This window comes from Camellia sinensis, chromosome 13 (assembly GCF_055761805.1).
Source record: "Camellia sinensis isolate YWXY chromosome 13, ASM5576180v1, whole genome shotgun sequence".
In the NCBI taxonomy this organism is placed as follows: domain Eukaryota; kingdom Viridiplantae; phylum Streptophyta; class Magnoliopsida; order Ericales; family Theaceae; genus Camellia; species Camellia sinensis.
In genome coordinates, this window is record NC_138973.1 from 84,559,530 (window position 1) to 84,577,362 (window position 17,833).

General features: G+C 39.3%; 1 long non-coding RNA gene across 1 annotated transcript; it reads left to right on the forward strand.

Annotated features, from left to right (window-relative positions):
• Positions 1–402: 402 nt before the first annotated feature.
• On the forward strand, positions 403–15,120 carry LOC145805872 (uncharacterized). The gene is made up of 3 exons (XR_014348058.1): positions 403–761; positions 932–1,444; positions 13,780–15,120. It is a non-coding gene; the product is annotated as an uncharacterized LOC145805872 (long non-coding RNA).
• Positions 15,121–17,833: the final 2,713 nt, after the last annotated feature.

The following is a 17,833-nucleotide window of genomic DNA, read 5'->3' on the forward strand; positions in this document are numbered from 1 at the left end:
TGTCTACTTGGTGGCAACATTGACCATCCCACTAAATTTGAATTATGGTGAGGTCTATGTTGATTTGTTTTGGTTATCATGTTTTTTTGTTCCTTTTGCTATATTTGTCATAATATCAAGTTAGTGACCTGAGAGGAGGGATTTAGGTATAAATTCTCTATATACATATACATATAAATTCTCAATTAGTCTCGTCTTTTCTTATTTTTTCATTCCAACTCTGGTAGCATGTGCACTCTGAAAAGTGTTGGTTGGTATTACTAGTAGTTGGGCTAAAAGGACACATGGGGATAACCATTTGAACCATATTAGCACAGTGATAACCCTTTGAACTTATTTCAAACCCCATAATACATTTGAGACCCGCAAAAATTTTTCACAATTATATCCATAATAATGATGTAATATCATATGTGTCAACTTTTAATTGACTAAACATATAATGATATAGGGCCTAACTTCTTTGCCATATCGAGAATTTGTGAGTCTAAAAATATTAATTGCTAGGGTGGGTTGGGTTAGTTGAGTTAAGTTGAGGTTCCCTGTTTTTTCTCCTCAGAAAATGGCTGAATCAGGCGGATATAGGTCAATTGATTACAGTAGTCAGGTAGGAGGAAGACTAGCGTATTTCCCTGACGATTTCAAGGAATATGTGGACACTCAACTCAGCTGCTCTCCAGTGGAGGATTATGACAGAGATTTCATTGGATGGGTTTTCCAGAGACGACACGAACCTGAACTTCCTCCGATTCTCCTTCACTGTGAGTAAACTTTTTATCTCACTTCTTCTTCTTCTTGGTTTGAATGGGTTTGTTTATTTAATTTGTAATGGGGTTTAATTTAAAAGTCAATTTTAAATCAACACAGTTACCTACCTGCTTTTGAAATCTCACTCTCTCTTGGAATTTTTTTTTTTAATATTATTAATCAGATATTTTGGATTTAAACTACAAGATCAAAGATGTCCTTCGAAAGTATTTACTCGATTGCTATGTACGATTACATCCAACACTAGTTCAATTTTGGGCACCCACAATGACAATGGAGGGCAAGTCTTACCTTACAACTCAAAACCAACCTTTCGCTCTTGCTACACGTGTTAGAAGAATTGGTGATGTTAAAGGACTTTGTGGGTATAGGATGATCTCTAAGGATTATAAATTTTACATGGATAGAGAGAGTTCTGATGAACAACTTGGGGTTCCTGGCCGTGTGTTCAATCATGGATTGCCCGAATCCACTCCCAACGTAGAATATTACTCTATCAAAGAGTATCCATTGTGTTGCTTTACGTTGCCAAGTTGCACAATCTTTGGCTATCCCGGTGTTTTATCCTTCTACCCGAATATGTGTTGGTGTACTTGACATAGTTTCAACCACGCCCTCAAAGGAATTTCTATTTTACGACCACTATGTTTGCTGGCACTTGCTTAATTATTTTGAGGTTAGTCCCCCCAACTCACAAATTGGCATTTTTTTTATCTTCCTAATCATGATTAACTAACTCCTCTCTCTCCTTGCTTGCATGCATGCAGAATTGTGCTCCTTTGATAATTTAATTTTTTTTTTAAAAAAAGAATAAATTATGCAAATAGTCCCTATAGTTTACATGATATATCAATTTGGTCCCTGTAGTTTCAATTTGCTCGATTTTGCCCTTTAATTTAACGGATTGTGTCATTTTAGTCCAATAAATAACGGTTGTTAAGTTAATTTTACGGAAGGTCAAACAATGAATCAATTTGGTCCCTATAGTTTCAATTTTTTCGATTTTGACAAGGACTAAATTGACACATTGTGAAAAATACAGGGATCAAATTGACACATTGTTTGACTTTCCGTTAAATTAACTTAACAACCGTTATTTATTGGACTAATATGACATAATCCGTTAAATTAAGGGGCAAAATCGAGCAAATTAAAACTACAGAGACCAAATTGACACATCGTATAAACTACAAGGACTATTTGCATAATTTTCCCAAAAAATAAAAAATAAAATAAAAATAAAGGGTAAATTACACTTTGTATCCATACACTTTGTATCAAATCTTACTTTGATCCGTACACATCAAATTGTGATAGTCAACCTTATGTACTTCTGGTCAAGTGTTAATTTGTCCGTTCCGTTACTCTATTGTTTAAGTCTTTAACAAAATCTAGTTATGCAAGAAGCATGTGACTACAAAATGAGGGCAAAAGGAAAGTCATCTCCATTTCCCATTAATATACACTTTTTTCCACGTGATAAATATGTGATAGATAGTTATATAATACAATATATATATATATATATATATATGTTCATATGCTAAAAATTGGGACGAAGAGGCAAGAAACTAGAGTTTTTGAAATAAAAAAGGCAGCAGAAAAATCGAAGAGAAATGAAGAGGAATAAACAAAAAAATTGTGTTACTGTGAAAAACAGAGTTTTATGATGTTAATTTTTTCAAAACCCTAGTTCATCTCCTTAATTATTTACAATTTTGCGTTGTGTTTTAATTGAATACAGTCAAAATTTAATGTAAATTTTGGGACGAAATGTGTATAGATGGGAAATTTGGGTGATTTTCTTCGTTTGCCCTCATTTTGTAGTGATATACTTGTCACAATACTGACTTCTGTTAAACACTAAAACGGTGGAGTAACAAAAGAGAGACATTGACATTTGACCAAAAGTGCAGGGGTTGACTATCATGATTACATAAATGCAAGGGATTGACTGTCATGATTTTATGTGTAGAGACCAAAGTGAGATTTATCCAAAAGTGCAGGGAGTTAACTATCACTGTCATGACCCGAACCCGCCCCTATGGGTTAAGGACATAACCGGCCAGCAATCTTGAGATTACCTACGGCCTCAGACCAAAACAGACATAACTCGTCAGAGTAAGGGGCCGAACGGAAGCAATAAATAAAAAGAAATTTGTCCATAGAGCCGTGCTTATATGCACATCAGACAAACCATACTCAGATACGTTAATAACCCACATCAAAAGTACAGTCCTACGAAATTCATTACAGACAGGATCATCCAAAACGAGTCAACCTATGACAGACTATTTACAGATATACATAAAGTCCTTGCCGGCAAAACAAAATATAATTACATAGCAAAAGGCAAGGGTAGGTCTCAAAATGAGACGCAAGGCTGACTTCCTCAAAACTTGGATTTTTCCTAGCAGACTTCACTGAGGCTGGGTCTGGACTTCTCTTGGCTCACCTTCAAACACATGAATGAGCGTGAGCGATAGCCCAGTGAATAATATCAAGTCAAATGCAGGAGTTACATAACAACGTAGGACGTGTTCCAAACGGCCTTAGGCCCAATCCGTATTTCCATTTAATAGATATATAACTATACGAAATTCAGATCAAGTGACTGTAGTTCTAACATTCTGGCCTTTGGCCCATTCAGATTTCCATTCATGTCAAAACGGCCTTTGGCCCATTCATTTATGTCAAAACGGCCTTTGGCCCATTCGTTTATGTCAAAACGGCCTTTGGCCCATTCATTTATGTCAAAACGGCCTTTGGCCCATTCGTTTATGTCAAAACGGCCTTTGGCCCATTCATTTATGTCAAAACGGCCTTTGGCCCATTCATTTATGTCAAAACGGCCTTTGGCCCATTCGTTTATGTCAAAACGGCCTTTGGCCCATTCATTTATGTCAAAACGGCCTTTGGCCCATTCGTTTATGTCAAAACGGCCTTTGGCCCATTCGTTTATGTCAAAACGGCCTTTGGCCCATTCATTTATGTCAAAACGGCCTTTGGCCCATTCATTTATTCTTGTCAGACTTTAGTCCACAATCCCAATTAACAGCTCATAAAGTTTATAAGGAGATAACAATTGGACATTGACAACTTTCAAATATTGATATTACTCAAAGTGATCGGCTTGTTGATTTGCCCTTGAGCTTGACCCTACACGTTTCATGAACACAAAAGGGGTCATTAACTGTTTAATCCGTTCTTTAATTCACATATTACTCTTTAGGCTTTATTATTATCTCGTTAGCTCATTTACAATGCTTAACATATGCCTAAGAGCGCTTGCAAGTGAAACCGAACGGAAAACAAAACACAAAATGCAAAAACAGGATTTCAGAAAATAGGGTCCCCGCTCGAGCGTAGACTTCCCCGCTCGAGCGGACCCTTAGGTCTGCAAAAGTACTGGTTGCCTTCAATTCCAGCTCGAGCGTGAACTCGGCCGCTCGAGCGTAATGCCTGCCTACATAGCTCCCCGCTCGAGCGTCAAATCCCCCGCTCGAGCGGGAATCATGTCTGCAAAAAGATGCTGGGAGCTCGTTTTCTACGCTCGAGCGTGGACTTCCCCGCTCGAGCGGAAGCAGAAATTCTGGAAATTCCAGATTATGTTCTTGAGCTTCAACTCGATTTCCCAGCTACCTTTCTTGCATGCAAGGGCTCAAATCTCAAATATAATCATACTAACATGGTTCCCTTGCAAGATCATAACATTATGAAGTTCAATTTCTTGATTTATCTACATGCATGTCCCAAAATATCTCAAACCCATCATTAACATGCTCAATTTCAAACATTCAAGACTTACACTCCCATGATTTGTACATGCATGTGGGAGATGCTCATCATTCTCAACTTAGATGGTACAGATGGTGATCAAAATATGAGTTTCAACCAAAACTCTACATGAATCATGTGTTTCAAGCTCAAACATGCAAATTCAAAGTAATTTCTTACATGCATGAGTTCTAAGACTCCAAACTCAACAAAAATCAACTTATTACATGCTCTTGATCACAACAACCCTTGAGCTTACAAGATCACAATTTCAAACTTATGAATTCAAGACCAAATGCTTACCTAGAGGCTCAATCTTCCAAACTATAGTAATTCCTTGAGTTTAATCCTCCAATTCTTCACAAATTTGAGCCAAACACCAAACTCTCCTCTTTTCCCTCTCTCTAGCCGACTCCCCTCTCTCTCTCTTACGTTTAAGTCAGCCAAGAGGAATAACAAAGAGGGATTTGAGTGTATAGAGCCTCACTAAGTCACAATATAATAATAATATAGAGTAATTGGGCACTCATTTTACCAACTTAATCAATTTAATTTGGCCCAAATAAATTTTCAATTAAACTTCATCGTAGGCTCTAAAAATTATGCCAACCACAATGGCGTAATCAATTTCGGGTTCTGTGGCCGATAAGGCCCTCAATTTAGTTTCCAAAGCAGGTTATTCAAACAGATATCCCTACGATGGGCAGATACGAATTCAAAATCACATAATGGCACACAAGATCATGCTAAACACATGACCATAAATAGATTTAGGACCAATTTAGCATAATACAAAACAGGGATGTCACAGTCTTCCCCCCTTTAGGAAGTTTGGTCCTCCAAACTTAATTTACCTTCGTCGGGAAACAAATGTGGATAGCGTAGTCGCATTTCCTCCTCTTTTTCCCACGTAGCATCCGTCCCATAGTGTTCCTTCCATTCTACTTTCACCATTGGGATGGACTTGTTTCTCAATTCTTTCACTTGTCGGTCAACGATTCTTTCCGGCCATTCAGCGTATTCCATATTTTCATCAATAGCTACCCGATGATAATCAATCACATGTAACGGATCTCGGAGGTAACCCCTCAACCTCGACACGTGGAACACGTTATGGATTTGCTCGAATCCCGGTGGCAAAGCAATTCTATAAGCAACTGGGCCAAGTTTCTCTAAAATTTGAAACGGCCCAATGTAACGGGGCGACAACTTGCCCTTTTTCCCAAACCTGACTTGGCCTTTCATCGGAGAAACTCGGATGAACACATGGTCGCCGACCTCATATTCAAGAGGTCTTCTCCGAACGTCTGCATAATTCTTCTATCGGTCTTGAGCTGTCTTGAGCCTTTGCCGAATAGTTTTGATCTTTTCAGAGGTGTCTTGTACAATTTCAGGCCCAAGCAAAGCTCTGTCTCCGACCTCTGTCCAACAAATGGGTGATCTACACCTCCTACCATACAAAGCCTCGTATGGTGCCATACCGATGCTGGAGTGGAAGCCATTATTATAAGCAAATTCTGCAAGTGGCAAGTAATCTTCCCAACTCCCCTGGAAATCCAAAGCACACATGCGAAGCATATCTTCCAAAGTTTGTATCGTTCGTTCTGACTGGCCATCTGTCTGTGGGTGGAATGCAGTACTGAACCTTAGTTCTGTTCCCATAGCTTCCTGCAAACCTTTCCACAATCTAGATACAAATTTCGGATCTCTATCCGACACAATGGATACCGGAACCCCATGTAAACGGACAATTTCATCAACATAAATAGTAGCCAACATGTAAGCAGTAAATGTAGTTTTGACAGGCAGGAAATGTGCGGATTTAGTCAGTCTATCAATTACAACCCAAACCGAATCCATACCTCGGAAAGTCCGAGGTAGGCCAACAACGAAATCCATAGTCACATGTTCCCACTTCCATTCAGGAATAGGGAGAGGTTGAAGTAGACCGCCTGGTTTCTGGTGTTCAGCCTTAACTTGCTGACACTGAAGGCACTTGGACACATATTCTGCAATTTCCCTCTTCATTTTAGGCCACCAATAGGTTTGTTTCAAATCCCGATACATTTTATTGTTACCTGGATGCATAGCAAATACGGATCTGTGGGCTTCATCCAAAATCCTCTTCTTTAGTTCTGGAATGTCTGGGACACATATTCGGTTCCGAAATCTCAACATTTCGTTCTCAATACTGAATTCTGCTTTCGGGCTCGCTTCAAATTCGTTAATCACCTTTTTGAGGAACTCATCCTCTTTCTGTTTTTGCTTGATTTCATCAACAATTGCCGGTTCGGCTGTAATAGCGGCTATCAATCCGCCCTGTTCACACACTACCACTTCAATTTCAGACTTTTCAAAGTCTTGCAAAATCTCCCTTTGTTCAGTAAGCAAACAAGCCATACTCCCTGTTGATTTTTTGCTCAAGGCATCCGCCACTGTATTAGCTTTCCCGGGATGATACTGAATCTCTAGATCGTAGTCCTTTATCAGTTCTAGCCATCTTCTCTGACGCATATTCAACTCTTTCTGCGTGAAGAAGTATTTCAGGCTCTTATGATCCGTGTAAACTTCACACTTTGCTCCATACAAATAATGCCGCCAAATTTTCAAGGCAAAAACAACTGCGGCCAATTCTAGGTCGTGCGTTGGATAGTTCTTCTCGTGTGGCCTCAACTGTCGGGAGGCGTAAGCAATAACCTTCCCATTCTGCATTAACACACAACCCAAACCCTTATAAGATGCATCACTGAAAATTACAAAATTTTCCGTACCTGAAGGTAGTGTCAAAATTGGTGCAGTGGTCAATCTTGTCTTTAATTCATGAAAGGCTGATTCTCTTTCACCATTCCACTCAAATGGTTGTCCCTTACGTGTCAATTGGGTAAGAGGTACAGCTAATTTCGAAAAGTCCTTTACAAACCTCCTGTAGTACCCAGCCAAGCCCATGAAACTGTGAACTTCTGTCACATTAGTTGGTGTAGGCCAATTCACAATTGCTTCTATTTTCTGCGGGTCCACTGAAATTCCTTCCTTGTTGATCACATGCCCTAAGAAAACAACCTCGTCCAACCAAAACTCACATTTCTTTAGTTTAACAAATAGTTTTCTTTCCCGAAGTATTTGTAAAACAGTCCTCAAATGATGTTCATGTTCAAGTCTATCTTTAGAGTATATCAAAATATCATCGATGAAGACTACAACAAACTCATCAAGGTAGGTTTTAAAAATTCTATTCATTAGGTCCATAAATGCTGCCGGAGCATTAGTCACTCCAAATGGCATAACAAGAAACTCAAAATGACCATACCTCGTTCTGAATGCGGTTTTCTCCACATCCTCTGCTTTAACCTTCAGCTGATGATACCCGGATCTCAAATCAATCTTAGAAAACACCTGTGATCCCTGCAACTGATCAAATAAATCATCAATACGGGGTAAGGGATACTTGTTCTTTATCGTTATCTTGTTCAGTTCCCGATAATCGATGCACAGGCGCAAAGTACCATCTTTCTTCTTTACAAACAACACTGGTGCACCCCAAGGCGAGGTGCTAGGCCGTATAAACCCTTTATCAAGAAGGTCCTGCAACTGTTCCTTTAATTCTTTCATTTCGGCGGTAGCCATCCTGTAGGGAGTTTTTGAGATAGGCTGGGTGCTTGGCACAGTCTCAATAGTAAACTCTATCTCCCTGTCTACCAACTCCCCTGGTAATTCATTCGGAAACACGTCTGGAAATTCTCTAACAATAGGAATATTATTCAATTCAACATTCACGGATTGTTCAGTCAATACATAACACAAATAACCCTGGCACCCCTTCCTGATCAATTTACATGCTTTCATTGCAGATATCAAATAGGGTGGAGGCACTACCCTATTTTCCACAAACACAATCTCTTTCTGTTCTGGGGGTTTAAACACAACCCTCTTTGTCACACAATCTATAGTGGCACAATATTTGGTCAACCAATCCATGCCCAAAATTACATCGAAATGTCTAAAGTTTAAGGGCAACAAATCTACATATAGGGTAGCATCCTCAATATGCATGTCACAAAACCGATATATATAGTCACATAACACAGATTCCCCCGACGGAGCAGACACACATAACAAATATGGCAACAATTCTAGGGGTCTTTTCAGTCTAGATGCAAATGCATATGTCACAAATGAATGCGTTGATCCCGAATCAATTAACACAAAAGCATCCTGATTACATATTGAAATGGTACCTGAAACAACGGCATTGGCATTCCGTGTATCGCCCGGAACAAGTGCAAAGACTCTCCCCTGTCTCACTGTGTCCCCAGTAGTAGTAGGTCTCAAAGTATTTCCCGGCTTTGGAACTGATGCAGTTGAACTAGCTACGAGTTTCCCACTGTTCTGATTACATTCTCGGGCTATGTGCCCTTGCTTTCCACATTTAAAACAGGCTCCTGATACACGGTAACAGACTCCACGGTGCCTTTTGCTACAAATATTGCACATGGGAGCTGCGTCTCGGGAAGAACTCGAAGTAGTTGAGGAGCCCGTGTTTTGCTTTTTCAGAAATTTCTTCTTCGAAAAGAAGCCTTGTCTTTTATTGCCTTTCCATTCGGTTGTCGGCTTAGCTTGTCTAGCTATGTTAGCCTCTGATATGATGGCCCGGTCAAGCACCCCAATATAGGTCTCTAATTTCAGGACATTCACCCTTTCTAGGATGTCGTTGCGGAGTTCACCTTCAAAATGTCTTGCCTTCTTATAATCAGTGTCAATCACGTGTGGTGCAAATCTGGCCAACTCAGTGAATTTGGCCTCATACTCCGCTACAGTCATGCTGTCTTGCTTGAGTTCCATGAACTCTGCCACTTTCCTATCCCGGACACACTGCGGGAAGTACTTGTCATAGAAGATTTCTAAGAATTTCACCCAATCAACATCTCTGTGATTTTCTCTCATCAACATCCACCATCTTCTCGCTTCATCTTCTAGCATAAAAGTGGCTAGAAGCACTTTCTGGGTCTCCGAACAGGGAAACACTTCAAATAACTTCTCAATGCCGAGGACCCACGCTTCGGCTTTCAACGGATCTAATCCCCCGTGAAACTGTGGTGGTTTCATTTTCTTGAATTCCTTGGTGAGAGCTATAATCCGGTCATCATTCTGATGGTCTGGCACCGGCGGTGCCGGAGGTGGAGGGGGCGGGTGTGGTTGCTGCCACTGTTGTTGCCACTCCTATTGCTGTCTCAAAGCTTCTGCCATTTCTTGGATCAGTCTTTCCATTCTGTCCAGTCTGGCAGTAGAGGATTCCTCTAACTCATCACCTCTGGTTCTCACCATCTGATTAAACTTGCATTATATTTCATACAAAAGGTACACAAGTACACATACACTAAGGAGCACAAATTTCCAGATAATTTGCAATGCAAGTAGTTCACAACTTACACATATAATTATTCCTAACAAAACATTTAAGCATATAATCAATGCTTCCAAACTCATATTTATAAATGCAACCTAGATCTTATCTAGACGCTTATTGCTCTTTTGGACAAGTGTGTGAGTTATTAACTCGTGCTCTGATACCACTCTGTCATGACCCGAACCCGCCCCTATGGGTTAAGGACATAACCGGCCAGCAATCTTGAGATTACCTACGGCCTCAGACCAAAACAGACATAACTCGTCAGAGTAAGGGGCCGAACGGAAGCAATAAATAAAAAAAACTTTGTCCATAGAGCCGTGCTTATATGCACATCAGACAAACCATACTCAGATACGTTAATAACCCACATCAAAAGTACAGTCCTACGAAATTCATTACAGACAGGATCATCCAAAACGAGTCAACCTATGACAGACTATTTACAGATATACATAAAGTCCTTGCCGGCAAAACAAAATATAATTACATAGCAAAAGGCAAGGGTAGGTCTCAAAATGAGACGCAAGGCTGACTTCCTCAAAACTTGGATTTTTCCTAGCAGACTTCACTGAGGCTGGGTCTGGACTTCTCTTGGCTCACCTTCAAACACATGAATGAGCGTGAGCGATAGCCCAGTGAATAATATCAAGTCAAATGCAGGAGTTACATAACAACGTAGGACGTGTTCCAAACGGCCTTAGGCCCAATCCGTATTTCCATTTAATAGATATATAACTATACGAAATTCAGATCAAGTGACTGTAGTTCTAACATTCTGGCCTTTGGCCCATTCAGATTTCCATTCATGTCAAAACGGCCTTTGGCCCATTCATTTATGTCAAAACGGCCTTTGGCCCATTCGTTTATGTCAAAACGGCCTTTGGCCCATTCATTTATGTCAAAACGGCCTTTGGCCCATTCATTTATGTCAAAACGGCCTTTGGCCCATTCGTTTATGTCAAAACGGCCTTTGGCCCATTCGTTTATGTCAAAACGGCCTTTGGCCCATTCGTTTATGTCAAAACGGCCTTTGGCCCATTCGTTTATGTCAAAACGGCCTTTGGCCCATTCATTTATGTCAAAACGGCCTTTGGCCCATTCATTTATGTCAAAACGACCTTTGGCCCATTCGTTTATATCAAAACGGCCTTTGGCCCATTCATTTATGTCAAAACGGCCTTTGGCCCATTCATTTATTCTTGTCAGACTTTAGTCCACAATCTCAATTAACAGCTCATAAAGTTTATAAGGAGATAACAATTGGACATTGACAACTTTCAAATATTGATATTACTCACAGTGATCGGCTTGTTGATTTGCCCTTGAGCTTGACCCTACACGTTTCATGAACACAAAAGGGGTCATTAACTGTTTAATCCGTTCTTTAATTCACATGTTCCTCTTTAGGCTTTATTATTATCTCGTTAGCTCATTTACAATGCTTAACATATGCCTAAGAGCGCTTGCAAGTGAAACCGAACGGAAAACAGAACACAAAATACAAAAACAGGATTTCAGAAAATAGGGTCCCCGCTCGAGCGTAGACTTCCCCGCTCGAGCAGACCCTTAGGTCTGCAAAAGTACTGGTTGCCTTCAATTCCAGCTCGAGCGTGAACTCGGCCGCTCGAGCGTAATGCCTACCTACATAGCTCCCCGCTCGAGCGTCAAATTCCCCGCTCGAGCGGGAATCATGTCTGCAAAAAGATGCTGGGAGCTCGTTTTCTACGCTCGAGCGTGGACTTCCCCGCTCGAGCGGAAGCAGAAATTCTGGAAATTCCAGATTATGTTCTTGAGCTTCAACTCGATTTCCCAGCTACCTTTCTTGCATGCAAGGGCTCAAATCTCAAATATAATCATACTAACATGGTTCCCTTGCAAGATCATAACATTATGAAGTTCAATTTCTTGATTTATCTACATGCATGTCCCAAAATATCTCAAACCCATCATTAACATGCTCAATTTCAAACATTCAAGACTTACACTCCCATGATTTGTACATGCATGTGGGAGATGCTCATCATTCTCAACTTAGATGGTACAGATGGTGATCAAAATATGAGTTTCAACCAAAACTCTACATGAATCATGTGTTTCAAGCTCAAACATGCAAATTCAAAGTAATTTCTTACATGCATGAGTTCTAAGACTCCAAACTCAACAAAAATCAACTTATTACATGCTCTTGATCACAACAACCCTTGAGCTTACAAGATCACAATTTCAAACTTATGAATTCAAGACCAAATGCTTACCTAGAGGCTCAATCTTCCAAACTATAGTAATTCCTTGAGTTTAATCCTCCAATTCTTCACAAATTTGAGCCAAACACCAAACTCTCCTCTTTTCCCTCTCTCTAGCCGACTCCCCTCTCTCTCTCTTACGTTTAAGTCAGCCAAGAGGAATAACAAAGAGGGATTTGAGTGTATAGAGCCTCACTAAGTCACAATATAATAATAATATAGAGTAATTGGGCACTCATTTTACCAACTTAATCAATTTAATTTGGCCCAAATAAATTTTCAATTAAACTTCACCGTAGGCTCTAAAAATTATGCCAACCACAATGGCGTAATCAATTTCGGGTTCTGTGGCCGATAAGGCCCTCAATTTAGTTTCCAAAGCAGGTTATTCAAACAGATATCCCTACGATGGGCAGATACGAATTCAAAATCACATAATGGCACACAAGATCATGCTAAACACATGACCATAAACAGATTTAGGACCAATTTAGCATAATACAAAACAGGGATGTCACAATCACGATTTCATGTATAGGGACCAAAGTGAGATTTGGTGCAAAGTGTAAGGGTGAAACGTGTACTTTACCTAAAAATAAATGAGAAGTGTGTTTTTAATAGGGTAAATTACAAATATAGTTTGTTTAAAATATAGATTACCCTCTATGATTCTGGAAAGTACATCACGTTTTTTCAAGTTTCTAATTGTATAATAAATGACTCATTTTATTAATAAATCATCAATTTCTGTGTGGTATTCGGCCAATTAGACCGGCTAATCTAGGAAACCAAACAATTTTTTCCTTTGATCTTGTAGTTTGTGCATATTTGATCCTATCAATAACTACTAACATAATTTTTAATGGAACATTGCTACGTGCTCCTCATCTATCTATTCTGCATTGCCAAAATAGGAGGAAAAAAGAGACCACGTGATCCATATGCGTTAATTTTCCATTAAAACAAATTCATAGTTTTTTAGACCAACTAAACGCAAATTACAAAAATTAAAGTGTCAATTTTCTTGAAATCGAAATAATAAAGACTAAATTTATACAGGTCGAAGCTAGATGGACCTTTAGCATAACTACTGTTTAAAGCGCCAATTTTTTTTAAATCAAAATTACAAGGACTAAATTTATACAGGTCGAAGCTAGATGGACCATTAGCATCACTATTGTATGCTCATTTTTTTCATCTTGTCCATGCCGAATGGCATGTGAGGAGTATGTAATTGTGGTATTTCTTCACAGTTGTCATCAATACCAATGTACACAAAATGTAAAATTAAATGGTAAATTGTTGTAATTAAAATTATAAGATCCAAAAAGATACAATGAATAATTTATTGGATTGAGAATAAGATAGTGTGCCATTTATCTTCTCAGCATGAGTTTCTATGGTGGAAAGAAAGAAAGAAAGCAAGCAAAAAGACAAGTATTTTCTTGTTGCATTTTGTGCTCATTTGTGACTGAATTTTTTGTCTAGTATAGTTTATTATATGCCTCCTTTTCTTGGTAAACAAATATTCTACATTTCAAAGTGTACAAGATTCCTTAGTCTCATCTTTTCATTTCTTTGTAGGAGGTAGGTCTGAAATGTTCAATTTAGTTTGCACACCATCAAAAGGAATTAGTAAGTGGTACATTGTAATGTAATGTCAAATTTAGTATGTTATTTTATTTTTTTAAATTAATATGATGAGGAATATCTTCTGACAATACTTGGACGTGACAATAATTTTCCACCAGAATGTGAGAAAAAGTGAAGCCTTAGATGAAATCAGCAACGTGTTGGAAGTTGTGCGTGAAGTTCATGGTTTACCTTTTGCTCAAGCATGGGCCCCATGTAGGGTAGACTGGACATTTAGATCTCTGGTTAAGGGTGACATCTTCCATGTGATTCGTAATTTCTATAAAGATGACTACTACAAACAATTTGGTATCGTCAATGTTGTACATCACTTAAGAAAGGGGCAAGGAGTTGTTGAGAGAGCATTCTTAGCCCCTAATGTATTATTGTGCAAGGATGTAACCCAACTTAGCATAATCGACTACCCATTGGCACACTATGCACGAGATCATGAATTAAGTTGTTGTTTTGCAATATGCATGCAAAGTAGTTACACCAGAAATGACATTTACGTGTTAGAGTGCTTTATGATGCCAAGTAACAAGGACCATGGTAATCAACAGACTGCATTGAGGAAAATATTGGAAACAATGAAGAAAAATTTCCGAACTTTTAAGCTTGCTTGTGGAGAAGAACTTGGGGGACATTTATGTATTGAAGAAATTTCTTTTCACAATGGTGATAAACTTGATTCTGTTCAAATGTCCCAGACTACTAAATCTTGGCCTAGGCTGGAGCCCTTAAAAAGTGGAGGAGAGATGACACAACTGGATTCATCGAATCAACAATCAATGGATGCATTAAACAATGAAAGCAATGTTGTAAGTGCGGAACGAAGCAACGTTGATGTTATTTTTTCACAAGAAAAAGGCAAAACAAAGAGGCCAAAAAGAGTGCACAATAAAATTGGAGTTAAAATTGAAATTCCTTTAGATGATATCCTACAAAATTCCAAAAAGAGCATGCAGGTTGCTACAGATAACCTCCAAGGTACTTGCACTCTTAACAAATTAAAATAGAATATTGCTTGTGATTTTACTTATTATTTTCAACTTGACACTCTTCTCCTAAAGAAATATTTGACATTTTGCACTAACAAACATAAAGTTGTGTCTCTTAGCTAGATTCTTCCTTTTGTAGTTAGCCGATCTACACTAAAGCGTGTTTGTAGGGGTTATGGTTTCGCGAGGTGGCCACCATGCAAGAAGAATATAGTTGGTCAATCTTAGTCTAGTGAATCTCCCCGGGGTGTTGATCATCAACAAATATCACAATTAAGTTCTGATCTGCCTTTCAATCAAGCTTCAGCTACTGTTGTTCACGCAAACCCACATAATACAGCAATCGAAAATGCAAATATTGTGACCACGAGGGAAAAATATATAAATGATATTACAATAAAGTTTCGGCTGTGTTTGTCATCAGGATTGGTTGAGTTACAACAACAAATAGCTAAGAGGCTGAACTTAGAAGCTGGAAGTTATTATGTCAAGTATAAAGATGAGGAAGATCACAAGATTTTAATTGCTTGCGATGATGACTTGCAGGATTGTATTAGCGGGTGATGCTATGGTACATTTAGATGTACCATACATTTAGTTATGAACTTATATGATTTTATATCATAACCAATACCATATTAGTCATAACTACTATCATATTAAGTCATAACTTAGTTATATTCAATTATTTACTTATACCATATTCCTTCATAACCAGGTCATAACTAAGATATTTAAATAATTTGACTCTCAAATTAGGCAACCTGTGTAACCGGTTACCAAACAGAGCAAAAGATCAGAGTAGTCCAACAGTCGGAAGTCAGTTGGCCTCCGTCTCTGGCTCGTGCTATTGCTCTTCTCTTCTCCTCCCTCCTCTCTTTCACCATAGCCGAAGCTTCAGCCATTGCCGAAGACCACCAGCCCCGTCGGCGTCGGGGCCACCATTCTCTCGGTGTAGGCATCTTTCTTCATAACCTTTCACTGTCTTGACGTCAAGAACCACAGTTTCTTCCATTCTAATCGAATATTTCCAAGAGATATTCTCTGTAGCTCAGGTTTGTTTCTAACTCTAAACTTCATTTACATTAGTGTCATGACCCAAACCCGACCCTATGGGTTTAGCATCGTAACCGGCCAGTAATCCGAGATTACCGAAGGCCTGCTTAACAGTAGTACAGTAAAACAGAGTACAGGGCCTGGCGGAAGCCAAAACAGTAAAGAAACAATGCCCAATGAGCTGTGACAGTCTGTATGCAAAAAGACTTTTCAAACATATTTACATTCAGCAAAGGTATACACAGTATATACAATCATTCAGATTAGGGACTCAAATTCCTAGATAACAGTACAATAAACATTCAGTCTATACAATCCATTCAGTTATTACAAAACACCCCTAAGCCTTAGCAAGATAGGCTTGGAACCTCGCAGTGAGGCACGGTAGTTGGCTTGACAAAACTGGAGTAACCCTGACGCTCCTAGTCGCGGTCGGGTGCCTGTATACCTACATATATATATGAGCAGTGAGCTAAAGCCCAGTGAATAACATAATGCGTAAAGAGGTTAAGAATGAATGTCCTTACAGTAATGAAAACAATTCATTAAATCAGTATTTCAGTCGTTCAGTCAGTACAGTCATATGTGGTACACCCATTAGCATAACAGTACAGTAAATAGTAGGTCTAAAAGACCGAGCAGTAATGATGGCCATCAGTCAGTAAACAGTAGTGGTTCCAACTAGGGAACCGACAGAGATTTCTGTCACAGTAACAGTAAACAGTAGGTGCTAAGGATGCCACAATACAGTTCAGAATATAGGACATACATTCATTCAGTTAACAGTAATCAGTTCAGAAAACAGTACAGTTCAGTTGTTCAGAAGATAATCATTTGTGAACATATCTTTACACAATCGTTACTCACAGAGTTCGGGCTACAGTAAGCTAGAGCGTGCCTCCCCAGTCGCCAACCCTACACAGTTAACAGATTGAACACACACTAAGCTACACAGTCGGAAGAGATAATAACTTAATCCCTAATGCCTCGGTGTGTTCTACATCTAAGCCCTCAAGAAGATGCCTTAAACTAGGCCTAAGAATGCCTAGAATGAGATGAGGATGCAAAGATGCGCTTTTAAAAGCATTTTCAGACTTTCAGAAAACAGGGGTCACGCTCGAGCGTAGGTCACTCCGCTCGAGCGGACATGCAGACAAAGGTACCTGCTCGAGCAGCAAATCCCCCGCTCGAGCGTACTGCAAAAGTATTGGATGGGTGAAATCTCCGCTCGACGCCCGCTCGAGCTTGAGACACATGACTTCGCTCGAGCGCCCAATCCTCCGCTCGAGCGGACGGTAAAACAGTGCAGAGATACTGGATGCTCGGATTCCACGCTCGAGCGTCACTCTCCCCCGCTCGAGCGGGAGTGCAGAATCTGGAAATCCCAGATTGCACCTCCAAGTCAAACTCAAGTTCAAAAGCATCAAAACCGATCCTCTTGGGCCCATTTTCTGGAAAACTCTTATAAACACATGGAATAACATGGTTCAAAGCTCAATTTTGAGAAATCAAGGCCCAAGGGTGTTTAATTCAAATCCAATTTCAAACCATTTTTCAAGAACAATTCTCAAACATGACATGCATGATCTTCAAATAACTTTCAAGTTTCAAAACATGCTCTAATGAGCCAATTGATTCACAAACATGATGAAAACATGGCCTACACTCAAAACATGGACATGCATGTAACAATTTGCCATGAACTCAACTCAAAATCCAACAATACTAACATGCATGCATGAATTATGCTCTATTATGCTCTATTTCAACATGCTAGAACTAATCCATGGCTCAATGCTCAATCCTGACATGAATCATGAAAGAACAAGATAAACAAGAGGGTAATTACTCTACCTTAGGTCTCCAATGCAAGACTAGGAGCTCAATTTAGCAATCTACACTTCAATTACCAAGCAATTCTTCAAGTTTCCAAGCAATTCAAGGTGAAT